Here is a 15,418-nt window from a genome sequence, read left to right as displayed (position 1 = left end):
TTGGGTAGAATGTATTGGAGTATGGGTTGTGTGATGGTCTTTGCTGAAAGGCATTTGCGTGCTCTATCTGAATTAGTTGACTGTAGGAACGTGACCGAAGTGGCCTTGAACACCGCATACCTCACAGTAAGAAAAGGCAATAGGTGCCATAACAGACATCACATTAATACTCATAAGAGGAGTACTAGATTGCGAAGATTTCAGTGCATCCATCCTCATACTCAAATGTGCACCTGGGATAATAGAAGTGCATATAGAAGCATCAACATCCAACTTTTTCTTTGTAGCACTCCTGGAAAAACTATCATCATTAGCTACAAGGTTGGCCATAAAATCATACCCTTCATCTACCTCCTTATCTAGGAAAACACCCCCTGCAGATGAATCTATTGTACTCTTGATATGAGGTTGTAGACCATTATAAAATGCTTGGGTAATGAACCACTTATCAAGGTTGTGGTGTGGGAACTTTCTCTGTAGGTCTTTGAACCAATTCCATGCTTCCTTCAATGTCTTATCAGGCTCTTGTACAAAGGTAGCCAGTTTGTGCCTGATTTCTGCAGTTTTTAGTTAGAGGATAATACTCTCTCATGAATGCTTCAGATACAACACTCCACTCCATTTATGTAACATCGTTAAACCACTTTTGAGCTTTATCCTTCAAAGAAATTCAAAAACTACAACCTTCAACTGATCAGGAGTGACCCTTGGTGCTTAATGGTACAACAGAGTTGCTGAAATCGTTGTAAATGGTTAGCAGTGTCTTTAGTTGAATGCCCTCCAAATTGGTTCTGCTGAATCATGTTGATGAGGGCAGGCTTGATATCAAAGTTTGTCGCTTCTATGGTGGGCATAGTAGGGCTTATGGGAATGCCACCAGGGGAAGGTACCCTGTAAGACTTCAACGACTTAGGAGGTATGATAGGTTCTTCTGAACCACCTTCCGTGGATTTTTTTTTATTACCATACTGCTTTTTCTTCTTCTATTTCTTTTTCAGTTGCCTGTTGTTCTCTCAAGATCAGGATCAGTTGGAACAGGAGTACATGTTCCTTTGGACCTGGGCATAAAAGAAACCAAGAAAAATGTGTTGTGAGATTGCCTTAATTGGAACTTGAAGTATCAATGAAATAGTAGAAATAGTTCGAATAATTAAACAAAAAGCAATAGAAACTAGTCGACTCTCTGACAATGTCGCCAAAAACTTGATGGGCTTTAAAATAGTACCGTGAGTGCACGGTGTCTGTTGTTAGAAAATACTTAGCAAATACGGGTGGATCCATTAGGAGATAAGTTCTAAATATTGATGCTCAATTACTCAACTATTCAGAGAGAAAATTTGTTGAATGATTAATAACTAAGCTAAAATAAACTAGATTACAAGAGATGGAAATATATCAAATAATTAAAAATCTAGGGCATTATATTTGTCCACCATGCTTATACCAATCAAGAGGATTCAGATAGCTAATAATACTTAAAAATAGGGTCGAGCAATGAGAGCAGGAGTTAGTCCTACGGTTGAGTCTTAACACTCTTAAGGCAAGATATGCAGTATGGTCACATCACATAATCAGACTCAGTAGTGTATTGCAGGCCTCTAAAAGTAAGATCAATCTTGGTCAATACAAACAATTATTAGCCAGAAAGCAATTCATAAAATTGTACACTAACATAAATTGCAGATTAAATTGAATCACACAAGAATTGCTCTAACCACAACCTAAATCCTAAAAAAATCAAGAACAATATATCATGTCATAAGCATGGCTTCCATCACTAATCCCTAGATATGAATCTACTGACTCATGGCAAAGATAACAAAAATAATAACTATTAAAATATTCATACTTTGAAACAATTAAAAATAATAAGGCACAAATACTTGAAAGTAAATAAGAACAATGGAAGAGACAATTACCAATTAAAACGAAAAAAGGAAAAATTTGAATTAAACTTGAGCAATCTCCAACGTACAGTAATTAGGGCTAGAGAGAGAAAACTAGTGTTTGGGAATACTAATGAATGTAAATTAAAAATCAGAGTAAAAGGTCCTTGCAAAATAATCCACTAAGCTATTTATGCTAACTCCTAAAAACGAACTAATTAGGAAATCAAAGGTCTGGACTTAGGCTTTCGTGCCACTCGCCTGATCGGGTGTCGGGCGCCCAATCCCATCGGGTGGACCTTCAATTATACGAAATCCAAAAGCACAGCAAAACAAAGCGCCCGATCAGACCGGGTGGACAAGCCCGATCGAGGGCCATCAGCAATTCACGACCGGGCGAGCAGCGCCTGATAATGCTCGAGACATATATGGGGAATGAAGAAAACGATCGCCCGATCAAACGGATGTCGCCTGACCAGATCGGGCGGTCCTCAGAATGAGCCTATCTTGGCACTTGACGCCAAGTCTTCAAATCTCTTCATATCCGAAGGTTTCCTAACTCTCTCAAATCCATTGTGGCATCAAGAATAGCAGAAAATAGGAAAAAAATTCCTTAAAACCTGTTAATTATCATAAAATAGAAAACCACAACTAGATGGAAAATATTAGTATGAAACACCTCTTAAGAGCACCATTAGCAAGCATTTTAACTAAGAAGGGGGGGAGTAGATATAATATCATAACATCAGTATACAAGAAGTTAAGTGGGACTAGTATTGCTTTTCTGGTCTTGTATGTGGATGACATACTTCTCATAGGAAATGATAAAACGATGCTTGAGTTAGTCAAGAAATGGATTAAAAATTGTTTCTCTATGAAAAAACTAGGAGAGGCAGAGTGCATATTGAGAATGAAGATCTATAGAGATAGATCGAAAAGGCTAATTGGACTTAGTCAAGAGACTTATATTGATAAGGTTCTTGTAAAGGGCAATTGGGGAAACCATTAATGCTTTAACTGTCCAACCTGATTTATACTCGGAGATTCGGGAAAAGCAAAGTAAGGATGTATTTCTGCAGGGTATTAAAGAGAAGATAAGGAATGGTGAGACTCAAGAGTTTGCTCAGTATGAAGACGGAAGTATTAGACTCAGGGGACGATGGTGTGTACGGGACGGATTTTAATGGGACGGATTCTGTCCCTAAAACGTGATTTTAATCCAGAAATCCGTCCCTAAGTTAGGGACGGATTTTACAATCCGTCCCTAAACAATTAGCTCCTTAAGCCTTAGGGAAAACAATTGCCTTTAATGGGAAAAATTAGGGACGGAAATGAAAAACCGTAGCTAATTTAGCTACGGAAATGTAAATCCGTAGCTGATTTAGCTACGGAAATGAAAATCCGTAGCTAATTTAGCTACGGAAATGAAAATCCGTAGCTAAATTTAGCTACGGAAATGAAAATCCGTAGCTTAATTAGCTACGGATTTTGAATTCCGTAGCTAAATTAGCTACGGATTTTCATTTCCGTAGCTAAATTAGCTACGGTTTTTCATTTCTGTCGCTAACTTTAGCAATTTTAGGGACTTTCTACGAACTTTCACAAAACAATTTGATTTTGAAAAATTAGCGACGGATTTTAGAAACCGTCCCTAAATTTAGCGACGGATTTTGAAATCCGTCCCTGAATTAGCGACAGATTGTCAAATCCGTCCCTAATTTAGCTACAGATTTTAGAATTCGTCGCTAATTCTTCCAGTACATATAAACAGATTTTACCGATACATATTAACAAGTTCGTATGCAGAGTAATTGGTTGGACCTTTAGCTTATGACTTTGAGGTTACGAGTTCGATTCCAGGGAAGAGCGCATCCAGTTCGATTACGAGTAGGGACGGATAACAGTTAAATCTGTCGCTAGAAATTGGTGATTAAGAGTAAAATCACCACAACATTTTTTTTTAATTTCATTTTAGGGACGGATTTGTAATTTCTGTCCCTAAATTTAGGGACGGAAATGAAAATCCATAGCTAAATTTAGCTACGGATTTTCATTTTTGTAGCTAAATTTAGCTACGGATTTTCATTTCCGTAGCTAAATTAGCTACGGATTTCAAAATCCGTAGCTAAATTTAGCTACGGATTTTTATTTCCGTCCCTAAATTTAGCTACGGATTTTTATTTTCCGTCCCTAATTTAGGGACGGATTTAAATTCCGTCCCTAAATTTCCGTCCCTAATTTAGGGACGGAATACAAAGTTCCGTCCCTAATTTAGGGACGGAATACAAAGTTCCGTCGCTAAATCGATTTAGCGACAAAGGTTCTAGGGACGGACAGAATCCGTCCCTAAATCCGTCGCTAATTCAATTTAGCGACGGATTTTGCCTATTTAGCGACGGATTCTGTCCGTCGCTAAAACGAGTTTTTTTTGTAGTGCCCGAGGACCAGGATTTAAGGCAGAGAGTTTTGAAGGAAGCTCATAGTAGTCCGTACTCAGTGCATCCTGGTAGGGACAAAATGGTGCGAGATCTTAAGAAGTACTTCTGGTGGAGAGGTCTTAAGAGGGATGTAGCTAGATATGTGGCGAGATGTTTAACATGTCAAAAAGTGAAGTTTTAAACCAACCTGGGGTTGTTACAAGCTCTTCAAGCTAGAAAACTCCAAAAGAGGTTTCATTCCCATGCAATATGGCATAACACTTGGCAAGACTCGGTATCCTTCGAGTCCTTATGAGATCAAGTGTATGAGTATGTTCCCTATGATTCTATTGTAGGATCTGTTATGTATACCATGAGATTACACTCGACCGGATGTTGCATTTTCTTTGAGTATATGCAGTTGATACTAGTCAAATCCGGGAGATGTGCACTGGATGGCAGCGAAAAACATCCTTAAGTACTTGCGAAGGACTACGAATAATTTTTTGGTTTATGTGCACTGGATGGAGATGATGACTACGGATAAACTGATGCAATCTTCCAAAGTGACAAAGATGAAGTCTGATCCCAAGCTAGTTTCATATTTGTCTCAATAGATGAGCTGTGAGCTGGAAGAGCTCTAAACAGAATACCATCGCATATTTTACAACATAGGCTGAGTATATTGCAGTAGCAATTGAAGTTGTTTGGATCAAAGAGTTCATTGGCGAGGTTGTTGTAGTTCCTAGCATTGAGAATGACATTGAGTTGTATTCTGACAACAATGGTGAGGAACCTAGATCGTATCAAAGGTCCAAACATATGCTCAGGAAATTCCATATTGTTTGAGAAATTGTTGGAAGAGAGGATGTGAAAGTAAGCAAGGTTCATACTCAGGATAGTAATATAGCATATCCTCTGACTAAAACCGCTTGTTCAACCTAAGCATGAGTGTCAGACTAGGTCTATGGGGCTTAAGCATATATGAGAATGGATTTAGGTTATTTCCTTCATGTTTACAATTGTAAAGACATTTATTATGCTTTAAATGTTTATCAATAAAATTTCGTTTCTTATTTAATTGCTTGGTTTAGTATAGATAAAATGTCCAAATAATTTGTGTTTTCAAATAGGCTTATCGATAACGTTTTGATAATAGAACCCTATCAAGTGAACTGAAATCACAATCTATTTAAAGTTCCTAGTCTAAATCACTAGATTGGATACAAGTGATTTATGTAAAGACTAGTATATAATTAATTGATAGCGTAGTTCCATGGGCTATGGAGACATAGAGATGTCTAATTGATTATATGAATGTATATTTGATACATTGAGACTTGGCCTAATCAGATTCTAAAAGTAGAATCAAACTACTATATTTAGTGGATTCCTTGAACATGAGTATGTCTTGATAACCACAATATAATTAGTTTCACTATGACATTATTAAACGTCACGCCGTAAAAGGAGGTTCTAAAGGCAGTGATCAAGTGTGCTAAAATTTGAGTGGGAGTTATGGTCATACAAGAGTGGATAAGTCCTCCTATTAAATAGGAATGGTGTCTATTCCTCTTGATGAGCGAGAACTGTAAAATTACACGGCCATATGGAATAAGATTATAGAGTTAATCCTTATTTGAGTGGTTCGAGCTTAGCAATCAAGGAACATAAATTTGAGAATAACATGGTGTTATCAAAATTTGCATTAAGCAACTTAAGGAATTTAACATCGCACTCTTGTCTTCGGACAAGTAGGAGATTGAAGGAATATGTTCTTAGACATCCCGACAATTACTAAATATAAATAAGAATTATATTATGAAGATATTGAAGTTAACGGTTTTTTCACCAGGTACCCCTATGGTTTCTTAATATTAACCTAGTACCCTAGCATTTTCCAATATTCACCAGGTACCCATGAGGTTTGGAAAAATTCCTCAAATCCCCCTGCCGTTAAGTTTCCGTTAACTTCGTTAGGTTTCCATCCAAATCATTAATATTAACCCAAATTAATTCTAATTCACCATAATTAACCCTAATTAACTCTAATTAAACTTTAATTATTCTTAATTAACTTTAAACCTTCACCCACCATCACCCAGCCACTCTACTCTCCGAAACCCACCTCCCCAACCCCCAAAACCACCCACCATCACCCAACCACTCTACTCTCCGAAACCCACCTCCCCACCCCCCCAAAACCACCCACCCACACTCCCCAGCCCCCCCCCAAAAAAAAAACCACCCACCCCCTACGTAAAACTCCCTGCCAGCCTCCCCTACAAACGAGCCCCACCCCTCCACCACCCCCTATGCAAAACTCCCTGCCATCCCTCCCTCGTCGGGAGCCACTTGAATGAAAAATTCATAATCAAAGATCCATGCCGATTCGTGAGACTGTGGATGCCTCTGCAAGAATGAGGAATTGGGTTTCATTGTCGTTTCATCATTTAGATACTGATCTGCAAAGGTAGAACTTGAGGGAGGCCAAACAGGAACCACCCCACTACTTCGTTATTAATTTTATTCAAAATTTTGATAGTTTTCAGTTATGTGGATTCAAAAAAAAATCTCTGCAAAAATTTTGATACTGATCTGCAAAGGTAGAACTTGAGGGAGGCCAAACAGGAACCACCCCACATATATGGGGAATGAAGAAAACGATCGCCCGATCAAACGGATGTCGCCTGACCAGATCGGGCGGTCCTCAGAATGAGCCTATCTTGGCACTTGACGCCAAGTCTTCAAATCTCTTCATATCCGAAGGTTTCCTAACTCTCTCAAATCCATTGTGGCATCAAGAATAGCAGAAAATAGGAAAAAAATTCCTTAAAACCTGTTAATTATCATAAAATAGAAAACCACAACTAGATGGAAAATATTAGTATGAAACACCTCTTAAGAGCACCATTAGCAAGCATTTTAACTAAGAAGGGGGGGAGTAGATATAATATCATAACATCAGTATACAAGAAGTTAAGTGGGACTAGTATTGCTTTTCTGGTCTTGTATGTGGATGACATACTTCTCATAGGAAATGATAAAACGATGCTTGAGTTAGTCAAGAAATGGATTAAAAATTGTTTCTCTATGAAAAAACTAGGAGAGGCAGAGTGCATATTGAGAATAAAGATCTATAGAGATAGATCGAAAAGGCTAATTGGACTTAGTCAAGAGACTTATATTGATAAGGTTCTTGTAAGGGGCAATTGGGGAAACCATTAATGCTTTAACTGTCCAACCTGATTTATACTCGGAGATTCGGGAAAAGCAAAGTAAGGATGTATTTCTGCAGGGTATTAAAGAGAAGATAAGGAATGGTAGACTCAAGAGTTTGCTCAGTATGAAGACGGAAGTATTAGACTCAGGGGACGATGGTGTGTACGGGCGGATTTTAATGGGACGGATTTTGTCCCTAAAACGTGAATTTTAATCCAAAATCCGTCCCTAATTGGGACGGATTTTACAATCCGTCCCTAAACAATTAGCTCCTTAAGCCTTAGGGAAAACAATTGCCTTTAATGGGAAAAATTAGGGACGGAAATGAAAAACCGTAGCTAATTTAGCTACGAAAATGTAAATCCGTAGCTAATTTAGCTACGGAAATGAAAATCCGTAGCTAATTTAGCTACGGAAATGAAAATCCGTAGCTAAATTTAGCTACGGAAAGAAAATCCGTAGCTTAATTAGCTACGGATTTTGAATTCCGTAGCTAAATTAGCTACGGATTTTCATTTCCGTAGCTAAATTAGCTACGGTTTTTCATTTCTGTCGCTAACTTTAGCAATTTTAGGGACTTTCTACGAACTTTCACAAAACAATTTGATTTTGAAAAATTAGCGACGGATTTTAGAAACCGTCCCTAAATTTAGCAACGGATTTTGAAATCCGTCCCTGAATTAGCGACAGATTGTCAAATCCGTCCCTAATTTAGCTACGGATTTTAGAATTCGTCGCTAATTCTTCCAGTACATATAAACAGATTTACCGATACATATTAACAAGTTCGTATGCAGAAATTGGTTGGACCTTTAGCTTATGACTTTGAGGTTACGAGTTCGATTCCAGGGAAGAGCGCATCCAGTTCGATTACGATAGGGACGGATAACAGTTAAATCTGTCGCTAGAAATTGGTGATTAAGAGTAAAATCACCACAACATTTTTTTTAATTTCATTTTAGGGACGGATTTGTAATTTCTGTCCCTAAATTTAGGGACGGAAATGAAAATCCGTAGCTAAATTTAGCTACGGATTTCATTTTTGTAGCTAAATTTAGCTACGGATTTTCATTTCCGTAGCTAAATTAGCTACGGATTTCAAAATCCGTAGCTAAATTTAGCTACGGATTTTTATTTCCGTCCCTAAATTTAGCTACGGATTTTATTTTCCGTCCCTAATTTAGGACGGATTTAAATTCCGTCCCTAAATTTCCGTCCCTAATTTAGGACGGAATACAAAGTTCCGTCCCTAATTTAGGACGGAATACAAAGTTCCGTCGCTAAATCGATTTAGCGACAAAGGTTCTAGGGACGGACAGAATCCGTCCCTAAATCCGTCGCTAATTCAATTTAGCGACGGATTTTGCCTATTTAGCGACGGATTCTGTCCGTCGCTAAAACGAGTTTTTTTGTATGCCCGAGGACCAGGATTTAAGGCAGAGATTTTGAAGGAAGCTCATAGTAGTCCGTACTCAGTGCATCCTGGTAGGACAAAATGTGCGAGAATCTTAAAAGTACTTCTGTGAAGTCTTAAGAGGATGTAGCTAGATATTGGCGAATTTTACATGTCAAAAAGTGAAGTTTAAACCAACCTGGTTGTTAAAGCTCTTCAAGCTAGAAACTCCAAAAGAGGTTTCATTCCCATGCAATATGGCATAACACTTGGCAAGACTCGGTATCCTTCGAGTCCTTATGAGATCAAGTGTATGAGTATGTTCCCTATGATTCTATTGTAGGATCTGTTATGTATACCATGAGATACACTCGACCGGATGTTGCATTTTCTTTGAGTATATGCAGTTGATACTAGTCAAATCCGGGAGATGTGCACTGGATGGCAGCGAAAAACATCCTTAAGTACTTGCGAAGGACTACGAATAATTTTTTGGTTTATGTGCACTGGATGGAGATGATGACTACGGATAAACTGATGCAATCTTCCAAAGTGACAAAGATGAAGTCTGATCCAAGCTAGTTTCATATTTGTCTCAATAGATGAGCTGTGAGCTGGAAGAGCTCTAAACAGAATACCATCGCATATTTTACAACATAGGCTGAGTATATTGCAGTAGCAATTGAAGTTGTTTGGATCAAAGAGTTCATTGGCGAGGTTGTTGTAGTTCCTAGCATTGAGAATGACATTGAGTTTATTCTGACAACAATGGTGAGGAACCTAGATCGTATCAAAGGTCCAAACATATGCTCAGGAAATTCCATATTATTTGAGAAATTGTTGGAAGAGAGGATGTGAAAGTAAGCAAGGTTCATACTCAGGATAGTAATATAGCATATCCTCTGACTAAAACCGCTTGTTCAACCTAAGCATGAGTGTCAGACTAGGTCTATGGGGCTTAAGCATATATGAGAATGGATTTAGGTTATTTCCTTCATGTTTACAATTGTAAAGACATTTATTATGCTTTAAATGTTTATCAATAAAATTTGTTTCTTATTTAATTGCTTGGTTTAGTATAGATAAAATGTCCAAATAATTTGTGTTTTCAAATAGGCTTATCGATAACGTTTTGATAATAGAACCCTATCAAGTGAACTGAAATCACAATCTATTTAAAGTTCCTAGTCTAAATCACTAGATTGGATACAAGTGATTTATGTAAAGACTAGTATATAATTAATTGATAGCGTAGTTCCATGGGCTATGGAGACATAGAGATGTCTAATTGATTATATGAATGTATATTTGATACATTGAGACTTGGCCTAATCAGATTCTAAAAGTAGAATCAAACTACTATATTTAGTGGATTCCTTGAACATGAGTATGTCTTGATAACCACAATATAATTAGTTTCACTATGACACTATTAAACGTCACGCCGTAAAAGGAGGTTCTAAAGGCAGTGATCAAGTGTGCTAAAATTTGAGTGGGAGTTATGGTCATACAAGAGTGGATAAGTCCTCCTATTAAATAGGAATGGTGTCTATTCCTCTTGATGAGCGAGAACTGTAAAATTACACGGCCATATGGAATAAGATTATAGAGTTAATCCTTATTTGAGTGGTTCGAGCTTAGCAATCAAGGAACATAAATTTGAGAATAACATGGTGTTATCAAAATTTGCATTAAGCAACTTAAGGAATTTAACATCGCACTCTTGTCTTCGGACAAGTAGGAGATTGAAGGAATATGTTCTTAGACATCCCGACAATTACTAAATATAAATAAGAATTATATTATGAAGATATTGAAGTTAACGGTTTTTTCACCAGGTACCCTATGGTTTCTTAATATTAACCTAGTACCCTAGCATTTTCCAATATTCACCAGGTACCCATGAGGTTTGGAAAAATTCCTCAAATCCCCTGCCGTTAAGTTTCCGTTAACTTCGTTAGGTTTCCATCCAAATCATTAATATTAACCCAAATTAATTCTAATTCACCATAATTAACCCTAATTAACTCTAATTAAACTTTAATTATTCTTAATTAACTTTAAACCTCCACCCACCATCACCCAGCCACTCTACTCTCCGAAACCCACCTCCCCAACCCCCAACCACCACCATCACCCAACCACTCTACTCTCCGAAACCCACCTCCCCACCCCCCAAAACCACCCACCCACACTCCCAGCCCCCCCCCCAAAAAAACCACCCACCCCCTGCGTAAAACTCCCTGCCAGCCTCCCCTACAAACGAGCCCCACCCCTCCACCACCCCCTATGCAAAACTCCCTGCCATCCCTCCCTCGTCGGGAGCCACTTGAATGAAAAATTCATAATCAAAGATCCATGCCGATTCGTGAGACTGTGGATGCCTCTGCAAGAATGAGGAATTGGGTTTCATTGTCGTTTCATCATTTAGATACTGATCTGCAAAGGTAGAACTTGAGGGAGGCCAAACAGGAACCACCCCACTACTTCGTTATTAATTTTATTCAAAATTTTGATAGTTTTCAGTTATGTGGATTCAAAAAAAAATCTCTGATTTCCCTCCTTATCATCAAGCACCAATTATTCAAAAAAATCCGGGTTTGGGGGTGTGGTTACTCGCGGGTGGTGGGGGAGGGTGATGTGAGGCTGGTGGTTTCCGCAAAGAGTGGGGAAGGGTATCCAGTGGGGTGGGTGGGGGGGGGATGAGGAGGTGTTGTTTCTAGATGGGTGGGTGGGGGTGGGTGGGGGTGGGGAGAGGAGAAAGTGTTTGGAATTTATTGAACCTAAGGGGTATTTATTAAACTAAGAATGTGACGAAAACTTAACAGCTGAGGGATTTCAGGAAATTTTCCAAACCTCAGGGGTACCTCGTGAATATTGGAAAATGCGAGGGTACCATGTGAATATTAAGAAATCTCAAGGTTACCTGGTGAAAAAACCGTAAAGTTATGCTATGTTTGGGAATGAGCATTTCATTTCTAAATGTGAAATTGGGCCAAAAGACATGTTTGGGAAATCCAAGAATTTGGAATTGGAATTGGCCCAATTCCAACCAAATTCCAACCTTTATAAATAATAGCCCAATTTTAAGAATTCTGAAATTCCATGTGCAAGGGTGTCATTCGCAAATTCTAAACCTTAACTATTTTCTACTGTCCTCTTCAAGTATTCAACAGATTCCTAACTTCCTCTCTCCTAAATTATAAACCCTAACTTTCTCTCCTCCATTAACGAATCTCTTAGCTTTCTTTTCCTCCATTAACGAATAGCTAGCTTCTAAGTATTCGATCTCCTCTCTGCAAATCATTGAGTCACTTGTTTCGAAGTGTGGGAATGATGAACAAAATGAGCACACTTAAAGAACGATCTATCGTGCTTAGAGCGAAACCCTAGATCGCCATTGTTGTTGACATATGAGCGTGCTTGAAGAGTGATCAATCTTGGTTAGAACTCTAGATCGCCATTGTCGATGGCGAAAGAGGAGAGAGAAAGTGCGTGAAGAAATTTAAGTGAAGGAGGAGAGAGAAAGAGTAGGGAAGGGGAAGAGAGTGTGAAGAAGTGTGAAGAAATTTGGATTTGTAAATTCTATGGTAAGCCAAACAATGGAGATGGATTTGAAATCCTAAATTTGAAATTCTTAAGTTTATCAAACAATGAATTTGATTTTAGATTCCATGATTTGAGAATACAAATTTCAAATGAATCATTTCAAATGAAATGCTCATTCCCAAACACTACCTTAATTATTTTTGTAATCTTATTTTCTTGCTAGAGAATAGATATGATTAATAGGACAATATTGATTGGGCCTATAACTAAAATATATTAATCCTATGAGGTCACACATTGTAGCACAAGTTGGACAAAGCAATCCAAATTCATTTAGGATTAGGGTTGGGCCGGTCTTAGTTCTCCTAACTAGCCTATGACTCTTTTATTATATATAAGACATAATATTAGAATTTAGGTGATCAATTAAGGTGATCAATTCAGTTTAATCAGTTTCTTTTCACAAGAGAGAGCAAGGAAAACACTAAACTATTTCCTCTAACCGGCGCATATACCACCTAAAAGCAAGAGATTTTTTTTTTCCGTTATAGCAAACGTTGGTGTTCAATTGGTGCCCCTGGACTGATTAAAGGAGCAGCACTAGGGCTCTCAGATCTTCAAAGCTTGCATACAATACGAAAATCGCACTACAAAGGTTTGATATTTAATCCCTATTGAATGATTCATCTGTTTGATTATGTTTGTGATCCTATGAAAGATGTTAGGATATTGTTTCTTAAAATTCCGCTATATACATCTACATGTTCCTATAGGCGAAGTCTGGCGGAGGTGGTGCAGAAACACCGTGTGAGGGTGCGCAACGAGGAAAGCAAGGTGAAATGCGAGAGAGAAGAGGAGAGGAGACGATGGCGCGCAGGGTGCGTGTCAGTGGTTGGAAAAGGCCAACCGTTAGTGCAGGCAGTGGTTTTGGTGGTGGCAGGTGTGAGTGGTTGTACGAGCATGGTGGTGGCTACATAACAATGATCAACCTTAAACAGAGCAAAGAAAGACAGGTAGTGCAATGAAACCATATGTTCTTATAATATGTTGCATTTTTTTTTTACAACGGGATAACATGCATTAAATAAAAGCGGAAGTACAATATAACACTAATACATCCAAATCGAAAATAAACAAACCTAAATGAGCATTATGAGCTATTACATTCCAACTAAAATCAAAATAAGTAAAACAAATACAAAAGCACTTAGGAAGAAGGACGTCTCTGAGTAATGCGGGTAATGGTGGATTCGAGTATAGAGGTGAGAGGTGGAGGGGGATCGACAGCCACTGAGGCGGCTCTGACAGCTATCCCCCCCCCCCAAAAAAAAAGGTTTATGAGGCTTTCGGTGTTTCGCACTAAGGCCTTGTTTGGTTGACAAAACAAATCATGGGAAGTGCAAATTTCTAGGAAGTAGATATATATGAAGTTGTTTGGTTGGCAAAAACAATGGGAATTTGCACTTCCTAGGAAGTTCTACTTCCCACACAATGGGGGAAGTTGCTTACCTAGTTTCCCCTAGGTAAGTGTCATTTCCCATGGGAATTCCATCTTCCCATAGCCTACCAAACAATTTTTTTTTTTTGAGGGCAAAGAGTAGTGCATTAATCAAAGGGACAAGGTGTCCACAAGTACATAAGGTGTTACAGAACTAGGACAGTGATGCTCCCAGCATTGTTCAACACCAAAAGGCACAACTCTAGCAAGGTTATGGGTAACAGTATTCCCATCCCTTTTAACATGAGAAAAAGAAACAGAAGAAAATGCATTACACATAAAAAGAATGTCCCCAAGTATTGCATCCAAATCAGAGAGAAAAACTGCTGCTTTCGATAATCTCTTCGTTGCCACCAGAGAGTCGGATTCAAAAATCACATCCCTATACCCATGAGCTTTAGCCAAGCGGGTTGCCATATAAATGGCCTTGCATTCAGCTACCTCGGGAGGCCAGTAGGCACGCACACGTCTAGTTGCAGTAAAGCACACCTTACCTTCCGAGTCGCGGGCTATCACTCCAAGTCCCACCCATCCTTTCTCGGCCAAACTTGCATCTGAATTCAATTTAATAGCGCCAACTGGGGGGGCATACCATCGGCTAGAGCTCAGGGCCACGGGGGAACGCACACCTCCATAAATCCTCACAGCATAGTTATTAAAATCTTCAACTTGTCTCAGAATTCTCTGGCCCACAACGGTGGCAGGTTGACTAGTGTGCTCAAAAACTCTCCTGTTTCTTTCAACCCAAACGTTCCATAGGATATAACAACCCTTTTGAACAACCTTGGCATCCATCTGACTCCATCTAACAAGGGTGTCACATATGGCTTCATCTTCAACCCCTGGCAATAATATATAACTCCCCAGCTCTTCCCACAACTTGAGCGACATCGGGCATCGATAGAATAAATGTAATTGCGTCTCATCCTCTCTAGCACAACAGGGGCACCCTGCTTCATCGATGAGGTGACGTCTCTGAAGCACTTTCCTTACTGGGAGGGAACTTGTGCAAGCACGCCACAGGAAATGACGTACCTCTGGCGACACATTTAGGCTCCATAAAATATTCCACACTCTATGAAAATCATCCAGGTTCCCCCCTTTTCCCAACATATAAGCAGTTTTCACCGAATATGTGCCTTCCTTAGAGTATGCCGAAGTCAACTCATCTTGTAGACATCTAGTGCTTCAAGAAATGGCCTACCAAAAAATTTTGTTTACTTCCTAGGAAGTTAAATTTCATGGGAAGTGAAAAATCAAGGGAAGATTAACTTCCCAAGTGCAACCAAACGATACCTAAGTTTTTCTTTTGATGAGAGGGAAGGTATATGTTGCAATTCAGTTCTAGATAAACAGTATGAAGATTGAAGAGAGTTATTTGTATTGTTTTTATCATTTTAGCGTAACGTGAGTATCATTTATCTTCCTAACATTATTTAAGGAGAAAAAAGAA

The 15,418-nt window shown here is 38.7% G+C and overlaps 1 non-coding gene across 1 annotated transcript; it reads left to right on the top strand.

Annotated features, from left to right (window-relative positions):
- The first annotated feature begins 7,918 nt into the window (after window positions 1-7,918).
- On the top strand, window positions 7,919-8,043 carry LOC130590306 (small nucleolar RNA SNORA69). The gene has a single exon (XR_008967865.1). It is a non-coding gene; the product is annotated as a small nucleolar RNA SNORA69 (small nucleolar RNA).
- Window positions 8,044-15,418: the final 7,375 nt, after the last annotated feature.

The sequence above is a fragment of the Beta vulgaris genome, chromosome 1 (genome assembly GCF_026745355.1).
Source record: "Beta vulgaris subsp. vulgaris cultivar EL10 chromosome 1, EL10.2, whole genome shotgun sequence".
Lineage (NCBI taxonomy): Eukaryota > Viridiplantae > Streptophyta > Magnoliopsida > Caryophyllales > Amaranthaceae > Beta > Beta vulgaris.
The sequence above is the reverse complement of the archived record's forward strand: the minus strand, read 5'-3'. Positions and strand labels throughout refer to the sequence as shown.